Here is a 15588-nt window from a genome sequence, read left to right as displayed (position 1 = left end):
GATATATAATATTGTATCTGTCCAAGGTGTACAATGTGATGATTGATATATATAGATATAGTGTGAAATGATTACCACAATAAGTTTAGTTAACCTTAATTCACATAATTACAAATTTTATTTTTGTGATGAGAACTTTCAAGATCTACTCTCTTAGCAACTTTCAAACATAAAATACGGTATTGTTAACTTCAGTGACCAAGCTGTACATGACATCACCATTACTCACTTATCTTATAACTAGAAGTTTTTATCTTTTGATCATCTTCACTCATTTTCCTCACCTCCAACCCCCAGCTCTGGCAACCATCATTCCATCCTTTCTATCATGAGTTCAGTATTTTAGATTTCACATGTGAGATCCTAAAGTATTTATCTTTCTCTGTCTGACATTTCATTTAGCTTAATGACCCCCAAATCTACCCATGTGGTCACAAATAGCCAGGTTTCTTTCTTTATCATGGCTGAATAATAGTAGGTTGTATGCACCCCATTTTCTTCATCCATTCATCCACAAAAAAACAATGAGGTTGTTTCCATGTCTTGGCTACTGTATTAGGTTGGCCAGAAAGTTCATACAGTTAATGAATACACTGTTCAATAAAACTTGGTGAAAATGAAAAATGTGTCTTTTATTTTTACTTAAAATAAATCTTTGACAAAGCCAGCTAGGCATCCCTTTGAGTAATGACTTATATCATGTTGAAATATTTTAAACATATGAACAGTAATAGCTTAAATGACAAATGTTACTAATATTGACACAATTGATCAAGGAGAATATGTTAGAATATGTTAAAATGCAGATGGACAGTGAAAGAACAAATATAACTTTTAACTAAATATTGTCTTGATATTTAGACCATTGGTTAAGAACATAACAGGTTTCATCCATTTCAAGAAAGCAGAATATTTGCAGATCACTTAACATTTACTAGGTATGTTCTCAGTCTGGAAGGATATATTTCATTTACATGTGTCATTTAATTTAACCCCATCCCTCTGTAATAGATAGTGTTATCCCTATTTGCAGATAGGAAACAGGCTCAGAAAGATTAAGAATGTTACCTAGTTTTAGTAGGTAGCCAAACCTAAACTGATCTAATTCCAGGGCACAGCTCTTTCTGACAGGTCAGTGTGGGTCTTTATCTCTTTGAGAATTGTTGAACATTAAAAGCCTTCTTCCAGGTAAATGCATAAAGAAACAACATGAGCAATGATATAACAATACAAGTCTCACTAAATAATTAGTGTGTTTGGCCCTGCTTTTGCTGACAGATCTTTTGCAAAATTGCTTTTCTCTGAGATAGTGGACTTCAAATATTTTCTTTGAAGACTTTCCTAAACTATACCTATCAGAAAGCTACTTTGCTTTAAGGCTAAAGAAAAATGAAAGCTTACTTAACTACACTTAGGTGCCACGGTCATACTATGGACTCTACACCTGCCAGGATTCACGCTAAGATAGGGTGGCTCCGCAAACTGTCCATAGTGCTGTGATTTCTTTCTGATACTTTGAAGTAGAAATAATTTAATAACTATTCACAAAAGAGAGAAACACTGTTTCTTGGTCCTCAATATCATACTGCTGTAGGCTAATTCTTTCTCTCTTCTGTTGCCCCTTAGTATAGAGAGTGTGTTTTGGGGACCCTCCTTCACGATCTTCTCCATTCCAAGAGCATCTTACATAAATCCAGGACTTCTCAAGCAGCCAGTTTTGCCAGATGGTCTTAGGGTTGGTTGTACCCATATATGTATAATCCTGAACTTCTCAAGTAAGGTCCTTATAGAGCATAATGGTTAAGAGAATTGGTGCTGATACCAGACCTGAGTCCAAATACTGCCTATGCCCCTAACTAGCTGTGTAACCTTGGAGAAATAACTTAAGCCCCTTAAACGGATTAGATTTCTCACCCGGAAAATGGTATAATAAATACATCTACCCCATATGGTTAGTGTGTAAATTAATGTAACTTGAGATAGTGCATGTTAAGCATTAGCACAGTGCCTGTCTCTTGTTAGTCATACCTGCTTTTATTATTAATTATTCTCTTTATATTCCCAGTTTCAGCTAGGTGCCTAACATATAATAGTTGTTCAGCAAATATTTACTGGATTGAACTAGCTCTGAAATTTAAGCATTGGGTCAACAGCAAAGTAGTCACCCCACCATCATTTCTCCCACAGAAAGGGAGAATAGATGGAAGCCAGCCATCATACTTTCTTTTCTTATTCTAAACTTCCCATCCAGGCCCAGCAATAAAATAATCTTCCTGAACCCCAACAATTTCGAGAATTTTTCAAATCACACTATTTGAAAATAGTTGGGTTTCCCTAATCTAATATGTCCCCAGACCCCAAGGTCACCAAGCTTATATTAATGAAGTCTAGTTAAGATAAATGATTACAGTTAGTAAACCAACTGCTTATGAGCTCATTGGGCTTTTTAAAATTTACTATCTGCACTTCATAGAGACACAAGTAGTTTGCTTTTGTAGGACACTCCACAGTCAAAGTAGTCTTTTAAAAAGCACAAATCAGATGCTATTATCGCACTGCTTCTAATCTCTAAAGGCTGTCTATTGTAAAGAGATGAAAATTTCAACTACTTAGCCAGGTTCACAGGGACCATGTGCTCTGGTCACTTACTACATGTTTCCCTGACCTTCATGGGGTTCGAGGCACAGTTGTCTTTTTCAGTCCCTCAGATGCAACAAGCTCTAGTTCTTGCTCTCCCAGCTTTAGATTGGCTAATCCTTCTACCCAGACCAATTTCCCTCTGATCACTAAGGTCTCGGTTCAAACGCCACCACTACTATCTTGACCAAAGAGACCTGCCTCCTCACTGCCTCTCCATCCCACTGTCCAGTCGTATTTCTGTCGCTGTACAAAATGTATTTACATGTTGACTCTGTCTTCCTCCACCACTGGACACTTGCTTAAGAGCAAGGACTTTGTAATTTTTTGCTCACCACTGAATCTTCCAAGGCTTGCAGCAGACACTGGCACATAGAAGGTGTGTAGGAAACGTGCGTCTAATAAATGAATAAATATGTGAATGGAAGAAAACTGTAAAACACTAACACAAGAATATTCTTCTTTCAAAAGAATAATGAAAAATAATTTCATTCAATAAGAGTCAATCTTAGTTACTGATACATGACTTAGTAGTTCCCATTCAATTAAAAATGTTCCATTTTTTTCCTGATACTTCACAAGTCATTAATTAAATGTTGCTCGCTTTTAAGGCCAATCTGTGAGACATTATTTAACTTGTCTACTCTAAAGTTCCGGCATTAACTCAGGCGGGGCTTCACCAAGTACTGATCATGTGACCTTGGCCTCTCATTGCCTCAGTTTTCTCATTTGTAACGTGGGTATAATAATAGGCTTATTTCATAGGCTTATGAGGAGGAAAACCTCATATATATATATGTGTGTGTATATATATATGTATTTAAACAGTGTCTTAGAATAGTGTCTGGCACATGGTAAGCTTTATAGAGTATTGACTGCTGCTCCTAGTACTGTTATTTTGAGAACTAACTGTTGAGAATAATCCTTCATATACTGGTTTATTCCACTGAAGATAAAGGAAACTAATAGAATATTAGAAATGAGATTAAACACAGAAAGCCAGTAAAATATACCAAGACAGAAGATGATGAGAGTGTAAAAGCATAGAAGAAAAGAAACGGTTTTTGTTTTTGTTTTTCTTTTTCTTTTTTAAAGAAGGAAAGAGCCTAGAATTAGGACAAAAACTATTCATTGGCTATACTGACATGGAGATCGCTGGTGACCGTCATAAGTAAAATTTCAGGACAGTGGGCAAAGAGCTTACGGTGAGAGAAGTCAGATGGATGTAAATTATAGAGTAAATGGGACGTGAGGACATGGAAACAGTATATGAAGATAACAATTTTGAAAAGTTCAGACATGAATTGGCTAAAGAAGATATGCAGGGATTAGGGGAGGAGGGAGGCTTTCATGTTACACGTATAGTTTTTAACATTTTAAGTTGGAGTTACTAGTCTAGAATGAGGTTGAATTTTGGCAAGAATCATTCCTAAGGAGTAGCTGGGTTGTAGAAAACGCAGTGCTGTGAAGTACTTGAGAAGATGAGGGAAAACGAAATGCTGTCTGTAGTGCACATGGCCTTTTAACTTTCACTCCTGTAGTAAAAGGGAATACAAAGAGCAACGCAAATGCTAATGAATTAATGGATTTGGCAGTGGACTATTTACTGACTTCTGAGTTCTTAATGAGCTATGAAGCACCTCACCAGCTCAGAGTGAAGGAAGTAGAGAGGATGGAGGGACATTTGAGGAGGGCAGGTAAAGCTTCTCAGAAAATAGTCTGTAAGGAGAATTAGAAAGAACGTACTGTAAGTCACAGCAATATTTCCAGTCTTGAAAATCCATTTGAAGTTGGTGATTATTAATTTATTGGAATACCAATTTGCCCTGCCACATGATTTTTCTCCAGCTACCTGGATATAAGTTACACAGAGTCAGAAAAGAGTGAGAGATAACAATCGAGGGAAAATACAATTAGTATTTTTTTTACCTTTTTCCACTTCCCCGCTCCAACTCTGGGGAGCCTTCACGGACATGACTGCCCTCCCAGCCTCCAGCAGCACTCTGTTATCAAAGAATTCAAAGAAATGGAACATAGGTTTCCAACTTACTAATTTAGCAAAATCAAAAATTATATATAATGTCTTCTGTTGGCAAAGATTTTTGCAATATAATTTGGTTCCATCTTTAGACAAGTAATTTGGCAATGTCTAGCAAGATAAAAATGTTAATAGCTTTTTACACATTAATTCTAATTCTGGAAGCTTATGGCAACAAATAATTTATAATCCCCAAAATTATTATATAAAGATGCTCATTGTCATGTCATTTGTAATAACAAAAAATTGGAAACACCTTTAATTGTTAACAATAGGAAAATAGTTAAGGAAATTATATCCACTTAGTAGAAAGCTACACAGTTACTATATTATAATTACAGGATGATGGAGCAAAATAGAATAATGCTTAATAAAGAAAGAATGAAGAAAGCTGACCTAAAATTGTGTCTTCCTTATGACAGTAATTATGTAAACATATAAATATTTATTAACACTTAAAACCAAAATAAGGTTTTAAAAGCTCTGTACCAGTAATGGGGATTTTATGTTTGTTTCAAAATATTTTTTAACATAACTCTTATAATTTTGTTTTTTCTACTCCTTTTCTTAAGAATTTCTTATTATTACCTCATTTTTCATTTCATAGTTTCAAATAAAGTCAGCAATTTTATCATCAGGGGAGATTAGACTCATTTGACAGTTCATAATTCCAAGTTATTTTGTATAAAAAGACCATATACACTTGTAGGTACTTTCAAAAAATAAGATTTTGAGAATTTTTTTTTTTTTTTTGCTTAGTCTTTCCTAGTATGGAGATTAAGCAAACTACCTAAAATTGCCAGCCATTCTTTTTTCGTTTTTCTCATTTTATTCACAGAAATGATAACAAATGAGTCTGCAGTTGCCTCTGCCAATTTCTTAAATCCTCTATTATCCACATTATAAAATCATACTAATATGAATGCTTCCAGTATTTTCAGAGCTCTTTAGTTATTATACTTTAGCATTCTGTATGAAGTATCTTATGTAAGTGTAAAATTTAGACTCAACTTCTGGAAGCTTTTGATTTCTTGGTTCAAAAGTGAGAGATCCTTAGTTCAGCCATATGATTAACAATTACTTGTATAGTAGGAATCTCCTAAATTATTGTTTTATGGATACCTGGCAGTTTTCTTGCCATTTCTCAGAAGTTCTCTATTAAACACATTCTCTCTCTCTCTCTCTCTCTCTCTCGCTCTCTCTCTCTCTCTCTCTCTCATACACACACACACACACACACACACACATTGTGATTAAAAGCACAGACTTTGGCATTATGAAGTCTAAGGTTCAATTTCCAGTTCTGTAGTTTCTGGGCCACCTCACTTTAGGCAAGTAACCTAATATCTCTTAACCTTGTTATTTTCATCTGTAAAATGGAGATTACAATTATATCAGACAATCCTCAAAACATCCGTAATGATTTTAGAGTTTCAGAGTCAGGTACAAGCAGGCACTCAGTAAATGGCTAGTGCTTTTATTACTTTATTATTATTTAGGTCTTGATTTTCCTTGAGTCTGTGAGTCCCCATAATGAAATGTAATTTCCAGTAGATTGAGTAACACCTGTGTTCACCAAAAATTGTAACTGAGTTCATTACTTTCTGTGCAACCCAGATTAGTTTTCTGCCTTTTTTTCTGTGCTGTATGTAGGTGTTCAATAGATTTATTTAATAAATGAGTGAATGCATGCGTGCGTAGATGAATTTTTAAATGTTTCTTTTTGAGAAGGTAGAACAGATGTGACACAGTTGAACAGGTAAGAAAATAGTCCATGGAAAAAATAGCAAAGTCACGTATGTGCCCAGGGCCAGCCTAAGGAGAGCTACTTTTTTTTTTTTAAGGGGAAATGTGTTGAATAGCTTATTTTAATTATTTTTAAAAGTTAAGTACAGGGACTTCCCTGGCGGTCCAGTGGTTAAGACTTCGCCTTCCAATGCAGTGGGTGTGGGTTCAATCTCTAGTCGGGGAGCTATGGTCCCACATGCCTCACAGCCAAAAAACCAAAACATAAAACAGAAGCAGTATTGTAACAAATTCAATAAAGACTTTAAAAAGTGGTCCACATCAAAAAAAAAAGTTAAGTACAAAAATTTGCTGATGATTAACATATTTAGCACCAATAAAATAATGTGAGATTAGCTGTACTAAAACAGAATGTTGAGCTACATTCACATTAAGTGACATTATATATTCTAAATTTGTGGAAAACTTCTGAAATGGCTGATAAAAAGGAAGATGGTGAGCGATCTTTGAGCAGAAAAAGACAGAAAGAGAAATGGCCTTTTCTACATCCTATTGTGCCTCTAAGTAAAATGCTTGGTAATCTAGCTACAAAGCTATATGTCCTTTGGCTTTAGGCACCTACTGTGATTTACCTTGTGAAGATCAGATTTTGCCATGGAGAGGATCTGTAAAAGTATCACACATTCCAGTACCATTGGCAACCACAGCTACCAAACACTCCAATTTAAATTGATGAACCTAATATCAGATGATAGTATCATTTCCTTGTGGGTGTTTTGGGAAAAGGTGGGTAGGAAATGTATAAGAGTGAATACTTTATTAACTGAAAAAACAATTCATCATTTTGAAAACATAAAATACATTAAAGTTGTTATAGCATCAGGCATTAATATTTCACTGTACTTTAGTCATTGCCTACAATCAACATTTTCTGCCCTTTGAAAGAGAATCATGCTTGTGGTATGCATTAATCATATAAAAGATTAAACACTGAAAAGAAATTCAGCCTTTAAAGACAATTTGCTTTGATTTATTCAGTGGGTTCTTCCAAAAAGTTAATACCAAGAATTATTGCTTGTTGAATTGGAGTTACAAATTCTTTCAGAGTTACTTAGTATTTTCTGTAATATCAGTATCAAGGAAGGTAAAGCAAATTTACATATTTATTAGGAAATACAGGCACATAATCATAAAACAAGAAAACACAGCCATTTTTATAGACTTTACTTTTTAGAAGTGTTTTAATTTTACAGAAAAATTGAGAAGATAGTGTAAAGTGTTTCCATATACACCAGACCCATTTCCCTCTATGATGATCCACTTACATTAGTATGTTACGTTGTTACAATCAATTAACAAATATTGATACATTATCATTTACTATAGCCCATACATTAGTCCAGTTCCTTAGTTTTTACCTAATGTCCTTTTTCTATTCCAGGATTTCATCCAAAACATCACATTACATTTAGTTGCCGTGTTTCCTTAGGCTCCTCTTGGGTTTGATAGCTTCTCAGATTTTCCTTGGATGACCTTGACAATTTTGAGTACTTAGGTTTTTGTAGGATGCCTACTACTAGAATTTGTTTGATGCATTTTTCATGATAATATTAGGATTATGTGTTTTGGGGAGGAAGACCACAGAGTAGAAGGGTTATTTTGTCAGATCACATCAAGTGTACAAAGTATCAATATGCATTATGAATGCTGAGGTGGACCTTGATCACCAGGCTGAGGTAGTGTTTTTCAGGTTTCTCCATCGTAAGATTACTGTTTTCCCTTTTTCATACTGTACTTTTTTGGAAGGAAGTCAATATGCTCAGCCCACAACTAAGGAATAGGGAGTTATGCTTAAGATGGAGTACTACATAAACTATTTGGAATTCCTTTGCACTGGAGATTTATCTATTCTCCTGCGTTTATGTATCCAATTATTTATTTATATCAGAAGAACTCATGGATTTTTATTTTATACTTTGGGTTATAATCGAATTCTACTTTAGTTACTTTGTTCCTCAAATTGCTCTAGTCCTGACCCTTGTGAACTCTTTTCAGTTGGCTCTTGTGCCACTCTGAGGTATCCCCATCCTATATATTTTTTTGGAACTTCCTTACTTTCTGACACTATAAGATGGTCTTGCATATAAATCTTGTATATTTACTGCCCCAGTCCTAGAATCAGCTAATTCTTCAAGGATAACTAGGTCTTTTTAGTGGAGAACGGTATTAGACAGCAGGATCTGGGTGTGGGGTGCGCTAATTGCTGCTCAGATGTCATTGCTTCTAGATCTTCTCAGCTGACAGAGCAAAGAGATAATATGTGTGTACATTACCCATGTATATGCACATATCTGTAAGTATCTCTCTACATGACCATGTGTATTAAGGTAATATGAAGCAATATTAAGCTAAACATGAATGTATATTGATGTTTCCAACTTTAATCTGTTACCACATAGATCATCTTAGCCTCATCTCTTGCTTATCTTTAAATTTCAACTCCAGCAAAACACTTGGCTTTTAGAAGTATGAAAATCAAATTGTAGCAACTTTGGGAAGCCACATCATCTAGCAAAATAATTCTTAAAGTGCAAGGTGTATATCATCAAATTTTAATTTACAGTCAGCAGTACTTTTTAACATCAAAAGGCCTCCAGACCTCTGCTTCCAAGAAGATGAAGTAGCCCATTTCTCCCAGGTTCTCCCACTTAAAACTAAAACCCTGAACATAACAACAAACAAACATAGGAAGACGCTGAAAGGTGGAAATGAGAAGGCAGACTTAACTAAGGACTTTGGGACTTGAGGAATGACATGGTGATGAGTCCCCTGTGTTTCCTGTTGCTTCCCATACATCCTGGAGAGGGTATTACAGGACCCCCAATCAATAACCACCAACAGAACAACAGACAAAAAAGCTTCAAAAAGACCCCTACAAAACCCTGTTCCCCCTAGCCAAAGTATGAGGAAAGGGGTTGCTAAAGACAGAAGACCATTTGGGCAATAATATACACACCACTCGAGCCAAGTGCCAGTGGAATGTACACACTACTCGAGCCAAGTGCCAGTGGAATAGTGCACCCATCCCCTATGTCCTGTTGTTTCACTTGGGCCAAGGTAGGATTTGATCTTCCACACCACCCCACTCCTGCCCTCCAGAAGAGCCAGTGCTCTGATTCCCCACCAGGGTTGTTTCAGTGTGGTCCAGTGGTGAGCTGAGCCTCCACCCCTTTCCATGAGCAAACAGACTTTAAAAGGTGGTGCCTGACAGGCTAGTTAACACTGGGCTGCCCTCACACAGTCGTGGGGTCCACTGGTGGGACTTAGCCTCCATCTCTCCCTGACATCAATAAGAATAGGATGTTACAGGTTGGAGGGAGTAGGCACCCCACTAACCCCCAACACATGATGTCAGTGAGACCCACTGGGGTGCTGAATCCCCATAACCATCCTGAGGCAGTAAGACGGAATGAGACGGCACAAGCAGGGCTAGTTGGCACTTCTCTTCCTCTTACCCTGGTGTCAGTGGGGCCAGCAGGTAGCTGACCCTCTACCCACACCCGGCATCAACAAGAAGGAATGAAGCGGGAGGAAGGACAGCAAACACTTCACTTCTCCCCTCCCCTGGTGTCAAGAAATCTACTGGGGAGATGAACTTCCACTCCTACTAAAAGGCAACACAATGATATTAATGTTCCCACTTTTGGGGGGAAGGTGTCAGAAGGGCCATAGGCTAGCTGAACTTCTCCTTGATCTGTCTGCAGTGAGACAATGTAAGTGCCCACTTTTGCTGGGGTATTGTCAGTAGGGCCCAATGGAAATCTGTACGTAACCCCCCAGTCCTCATACTATGCCTCAAATAGGATGACTTCCTTCTAAAAAGTAATAATAAAATTAAATGGGATACAGAGTCATATAATAACTCACAATGTTTAGAATACAATGGAAAAATACTCATGACACCAAGAACCAGGAAATCACAGAATAAATGAGAAAAGACAATAAACATACACCAACACTGAGGTAAAACATCTATTGATATGATCAGACAAGGATTTTAAATAAGCTGTCACTTAAATGCTTCAATTAGCAATTATGCGTTCCTTGACAGAAATGGGAAAAATAGAAAATGTAAACAAAAAACTAGAAGTTATAACAATAAAAACAAATGAGAACAGTAGAACTGAAAAATACAACAATGAAAAATCTTTGCTCAAGAGTAGAGTGGAGATTACAAAGCATAGAATCATGAACTTAGAAGAGATCAGTACAATGTACCATATGTACAGAGAAAAATAGACTGAGGGGTAGAGATGGGAGAAAGAACAGGATCTCAAGAACGTGTAAACAGTAACAAAAGCACTAACATTAATATCATCAAAGTTCCAGAATGAAAAAAGAGAGCAAGTAGGACTGACAAAGTATTCAAAGAAATCATGACTAAAAAGTTCCCAGTTTTTTAGAAGACATAAACACAAATTCAAGAATCTGAACAAACCCAAAGAGGAAAAACGCAAAGATATCCTTGCCAAGACGCATCATAATTAAACTTCTGAAAAGTAGAGACAAAAAAAATCTCGCAAGTGGACAGGCAAAAACAATGCATCACTTATTGAGAAACACCAATTCCAATGACAGCATATTTCTTGTCTAAAACTCTGGAGTCAGAAGCATTGACATAACATTTTTCAACTGCTAACAGAAAAGATCGCTCAGCCACAAATTCACACTTTTATCTCCACTTTCTTGTTTGACTTACATTAATGGACTACTAACTCATCTTTGTATATCCGGGACTGCCGTCACCCTTCTCCAAAAATCTAGTCACAGTATTTCCAGAGTGATCGTTCTGAAAATGAAACAAATTTTTCTTATAAAAATACCTGATTGTGTTATGAAACTTGTCTCTCTTCTAAGTTACCAGTTAAAATCCTTCAGTGGATTCCCATCTTTCTTGGAGTAAAATCTCACATCCAAACTCTCTTTGTCCTTTTGGGCTGCTGTAAGATTATATTGCAGGTTGGGTGGCTCATAAACAACAGGCATTTTTTTCTCACAGTTCTGGAGGCTGCAAGTGCAAGAATAGGGTGCCAGTATGGTCAGATGAGGGCCCTCTTTTGAGTTCCAGACTTCTCATTGTAACCTCACATGGCAGAAGAGCTTCAGGAGCTCTGTGGAGTCTCTTTTGTAAGAGCACTAATACCGTAATCATTTCCCAAAGGCCCCTCCTACTAATACTATCACCTCCGGAAATTAAGATTTCAACGTATAAATTTGGAGGGGAACACAAAGACTAGACCATAGCACTTAGTATACATACATGGACCATTCATGGTCTGGCTTCTACCACCCTCTCCATTGTCTTCTTTTCTAACACTCCAGTGAGCATTTCATTTTTTTTTTTTTTTTTTTTTTTTTTTTGCGGTACGCAGGTCTCTCCCTGTTGTGGCCTCTCCCGTTGCGGAGCACATGCTCCGGACATGCAGGCTCAGCGGCCATGGCTCATGGGCCCAGCCACTCTGCAGCATGTGGGATCTTCCCGGACCGGGGCACGAACCCGTGTCCCCTGCATCGGCAGGTGGACTGTCAACCACTGTGCCACCAGGGAAGCCCCAGTGACATTTCTTATACTGATTATGAATGGAACTCCTTTCTGGACTGATCCTTAACCATTCATTTTCTGGCAAACATGAATTTATCTTCTCTTTTCCTCAAAAATTCACCCTTCCTTCATGTTACATATCCACTTCAATTGCCTTCTACAGGAAGCCCTACTGATATCCCCCATATACTACTCTCCACAGCATGCATTAAGGTCTTACCGTGTCTTCCTATAGCACTCTATAATAATTTTTACGGTAACTATGGATTTTCTTATTTGAGTGTCACAATACATTGACTTCTAGGTGGCACGATAATGATTTTAGTAACAGTAACACTGGTGCCTAGTTTAACCCATGGCATACTTTAGGTGTTCAATAAATGTTGGTTGAATTAGTGAATGAATGAATGAATGAATGGTCAGTTTGAAATCTTAATCATGTTACTTTTCAAAAATCTGTTAAAAAGATACCCACATTTTTCCAGACGATTAGGGACTTAGGATCTTCAACTTGATTTAATAGAGGAAATTTTTACTCATACATCATGATTAAATACCTCAAAGTAAAACCATTAACCCAGGAATTTAAGGTTATCCAGTTGGACTTGCAAGCCAGTAATTAATATCTCCTGCCCCGACTGTATTAGATGGTTTCACTGCTCCACTCATATCTCCCCAGCACTCATCATTCCACTATATGCTGATAGACTCATGCTACCACCTGCAATTATCCACCTTAAGGCAGGCCAGAAATGTACAGGAGTTAATGTATCTGGGTGTAGCTTTCAACCAAGGACAGAGGGGGCTGGAAGATAAGTACTTCAAGTTTCTCACCAATTCTTAGGATAACTCTGAGACATGTTCTGTAGAGTTTCACAGAACTCCCCTGAAGTACTGGCAGCAGTTCCCTGCAGGAGTAATTTATTCAGTAATGCACCTCTGTTGTCTTCCTTCCATGCCTCCATTCTCAATTTCTGCTCCACTTCTGAGTTTTCTGGAAGCACCTCCCAGATGAACAGTTTGCATTCAAATTATTGCCTCAGGTTCTGCTTCTAGGGGAATTCAATTTATAGCCTCCTACCAATCCGGTGCTCCTTACAGAGCCATCACTGGTACAAGTACCAAGGCATGGCACATTTGTATCACTCCTCCTAAATCCTAATATTTTTAAACAGATAGAAAAGAGCGTGACCTTGAAGAGAAAAATAATTTATATGAGAATAGCCAATGGATAAAGGGAAGGAGAGACAGTGCCATTTGTTTTCCATTAATGATAGTGTGAAATTTATGGGCAGATGGTCTAACAGGTGTGAGTATAATTTGAGGAGCCTGCTCCCTTGGTTACAGAAGACTGCTATTGTTATTATTATGGAGGCACAACCTCATGACTTTATTGCTTCGCTTGATGTAGCCTTTTCCTTTACCCTTAAATCTTTCTACATCACTGAATTGCAGCCAATAGCTTTATTTTCTCCCTATGGCTCCATCACAAAAAAGACACACATGTGCACACACACACACACACACACACACACAGAGTTTTGTGTATGCCAGTGCTCGAAAAGACAAGCTCATGGTGCATGTATGCAATGGATATTGTACATTACAGGTCTCTGTGAAATAGTCTTCTGCAGGTTCCTATGTTTATTTTATGAATAATTAACTTTAGTAAAGTTAATTTCCTGAAGATCTTGATAAAGACTGAAGAAAGGAAGTAAATTTTAAAGAAAAAGACTTAGAAACTTGCCCTTTTTGCCCTCTCTTTGTATCTTAATGAACAAAGGATAACTGGGCCTTTTTTGAAGTCTTTGCTTGAGTTGAAGACACAAAATGCAACCTGTACTCTTATCATAATATGTACAGTTCATGAGTACACAAACTTATAAACCGTGAATTTCCCTAAAGTTATTATACCATTTAGAAGATATTTGCTTGGACGTTTACTTAAAACCAAACAATTGAGGTCTATATGTCCAAATAATTTCCTTCTCTCTTGCTGTCTCCATTTCAGTTTCCTGAGTTTCTGGGAAGGCCTTGTTTCCCCAAAGGAACGATTTCTGGTAGAAGTCTGAAGGTCTGACCCAAGAAAAATAATCCAGTATAGCCAATGAATTGAGGACAAGAAGGTTTCCAATCAGGTAGGAACATTTAATCTCATACATTACAATCACCTTAAGTAAGGTGTGCTGATAGCTGGATATGATTTAACTGCTTGGAAAAAGATGCATATATAACCTACCTCACAAGGAAGTTGGTCTCAATTCCCTTAGAGGTTGTGGTGTTTATCAGAGAGTGCCTTGGGGGAAGACGAATACAATAACAGTATGATGCTTTTTTTTTTCATTTTTAGCTCATTGTTGCCACGTACACTTGGTGATCTTGGTGCCTGTGGTTTAATCCCAGGAGGTTAGACATGTGGAATAGCACATTAACCCTTTTTAGTATTTTCTCCCAAGACAAATCATTTTTATAGGTTGTCTCCATGGTCTTCTAGTTGCTTATCAAAATTAAGCATCAAGTCTTCTAAGTGAGCAAAGCCCCAGTCAGTGTGAGGAAATCAGCTTAGTTCTTATTGGGGCACATCTTCTTGGTCTTGGCACAAAGTGAGTTCACATAGGGAGTTAGAAGGAGGAGAATGGGGCATGCGAAAGGGGAGTTCTCTGTTCTCATTTACCTATGCATGTTGAAACTCCACTAACAGTTTTATTTTCATTAGCAATTTGTGATAAAAACTTAGGGTAAAGGGAATAATGAAGCTGTCCCATTATATGGCAGGACAAAAGATAGTAGTGACATCAAAATCAGGGCCTATCCATCTCATTTGCAGTTATCTACTCAGTGTTTAGCATGGCATTTGACCCCTCGTCAGTATTCAATAAGAAGATGCGTGTTGAATGACTTAGGGATGAATTAATGAATGAAGAAAGTTAATATGGTAGAAAATGTGTTTTATCCTTGTATTTTCGTGTGTTGACTTCTATATTCCAAGACCCAGAACTGTAAGTGACACATAGAATATAATCAATAAAATTTTGTTGAAAGAATGAATGAGTCCCCACAATTCTAAGAATAATTTTAAGACCAACACAGACCCCATATCTGCCAAGGTCTATGACAGAAGTATCCAGAGATGAAAGCCTGGATCTCAGCTAGTGGTAGAGCTGACAGAATTTATCTAGTTTTAATAATTTACATCTCATCCCATTACATCTAGGCATAGTACCTACGTGAGCCATACAATTAAATATTGACTGAAAAAAAATGCACAACCTGAAAGTTGAGAATTATGTTTTATTTGGAGGACATACTTAGGACTTAAATCAGGAGACAGCCTCTCAGATAGCTCTGAGGGACCCTTCTGAAAAGGTAAGGGAGGGCACAGGATATTTAGGGGTTGTTGCAAAAAAAACCCCAGGTAGTTGGAACATCAAAAGATTACTGTTAATTAAAGAAACTAAGTTAAGTTAATAAATTTAGCACTTTCCTATATATGGTGAGATGCAGGAATCTGGTCTCATGGAAATCTTTCCCTTGATATGCACTTTAATTATCTAGGGCCAGTATC

General features: G+C 37.2%; 1 long non-coding RNA gene across 3 annotated transcripts in view; it reads left to right on the top strand.

The window, feature by feature from the left end:
• Positions 1-15588, top strand: part of LOC309800510 — a 49382-nt gene that overhangs the window by 21262 nt on the left and 12532 nt on the right. For 2 of the 3 annotated variants that reach the window (XR_014293468.1, XR_014293469.1), the window contains exon 2: positions 14035-14161. This is a non-coding gene — a long non-coding RNA (uncharacterized lncRNA). Of the gene's footprint in view, positions 1-11480; positions 11609-14034; positions 14162-15588 lie in introns of all 3 variants that reach the window. The other variant, XR_014293467.1, reaches the window with a different exon arrangement.

This window comes from Mesoplodon mirus (assembly GCF_964341445.2).
Source record: "Mesoplodon mirus genome assembly, chromosome: 3".
Classification (NCBI taxonomy): Eukaryota; Metazoa; Chordata; class Mammalia; order Artiodactyla; family Ziphiidae; genus Mesoplodon; species Mesoplodon mirus.
This window is presented reverse-complemented; position numbering and strand designations above follow the sequence as displayed.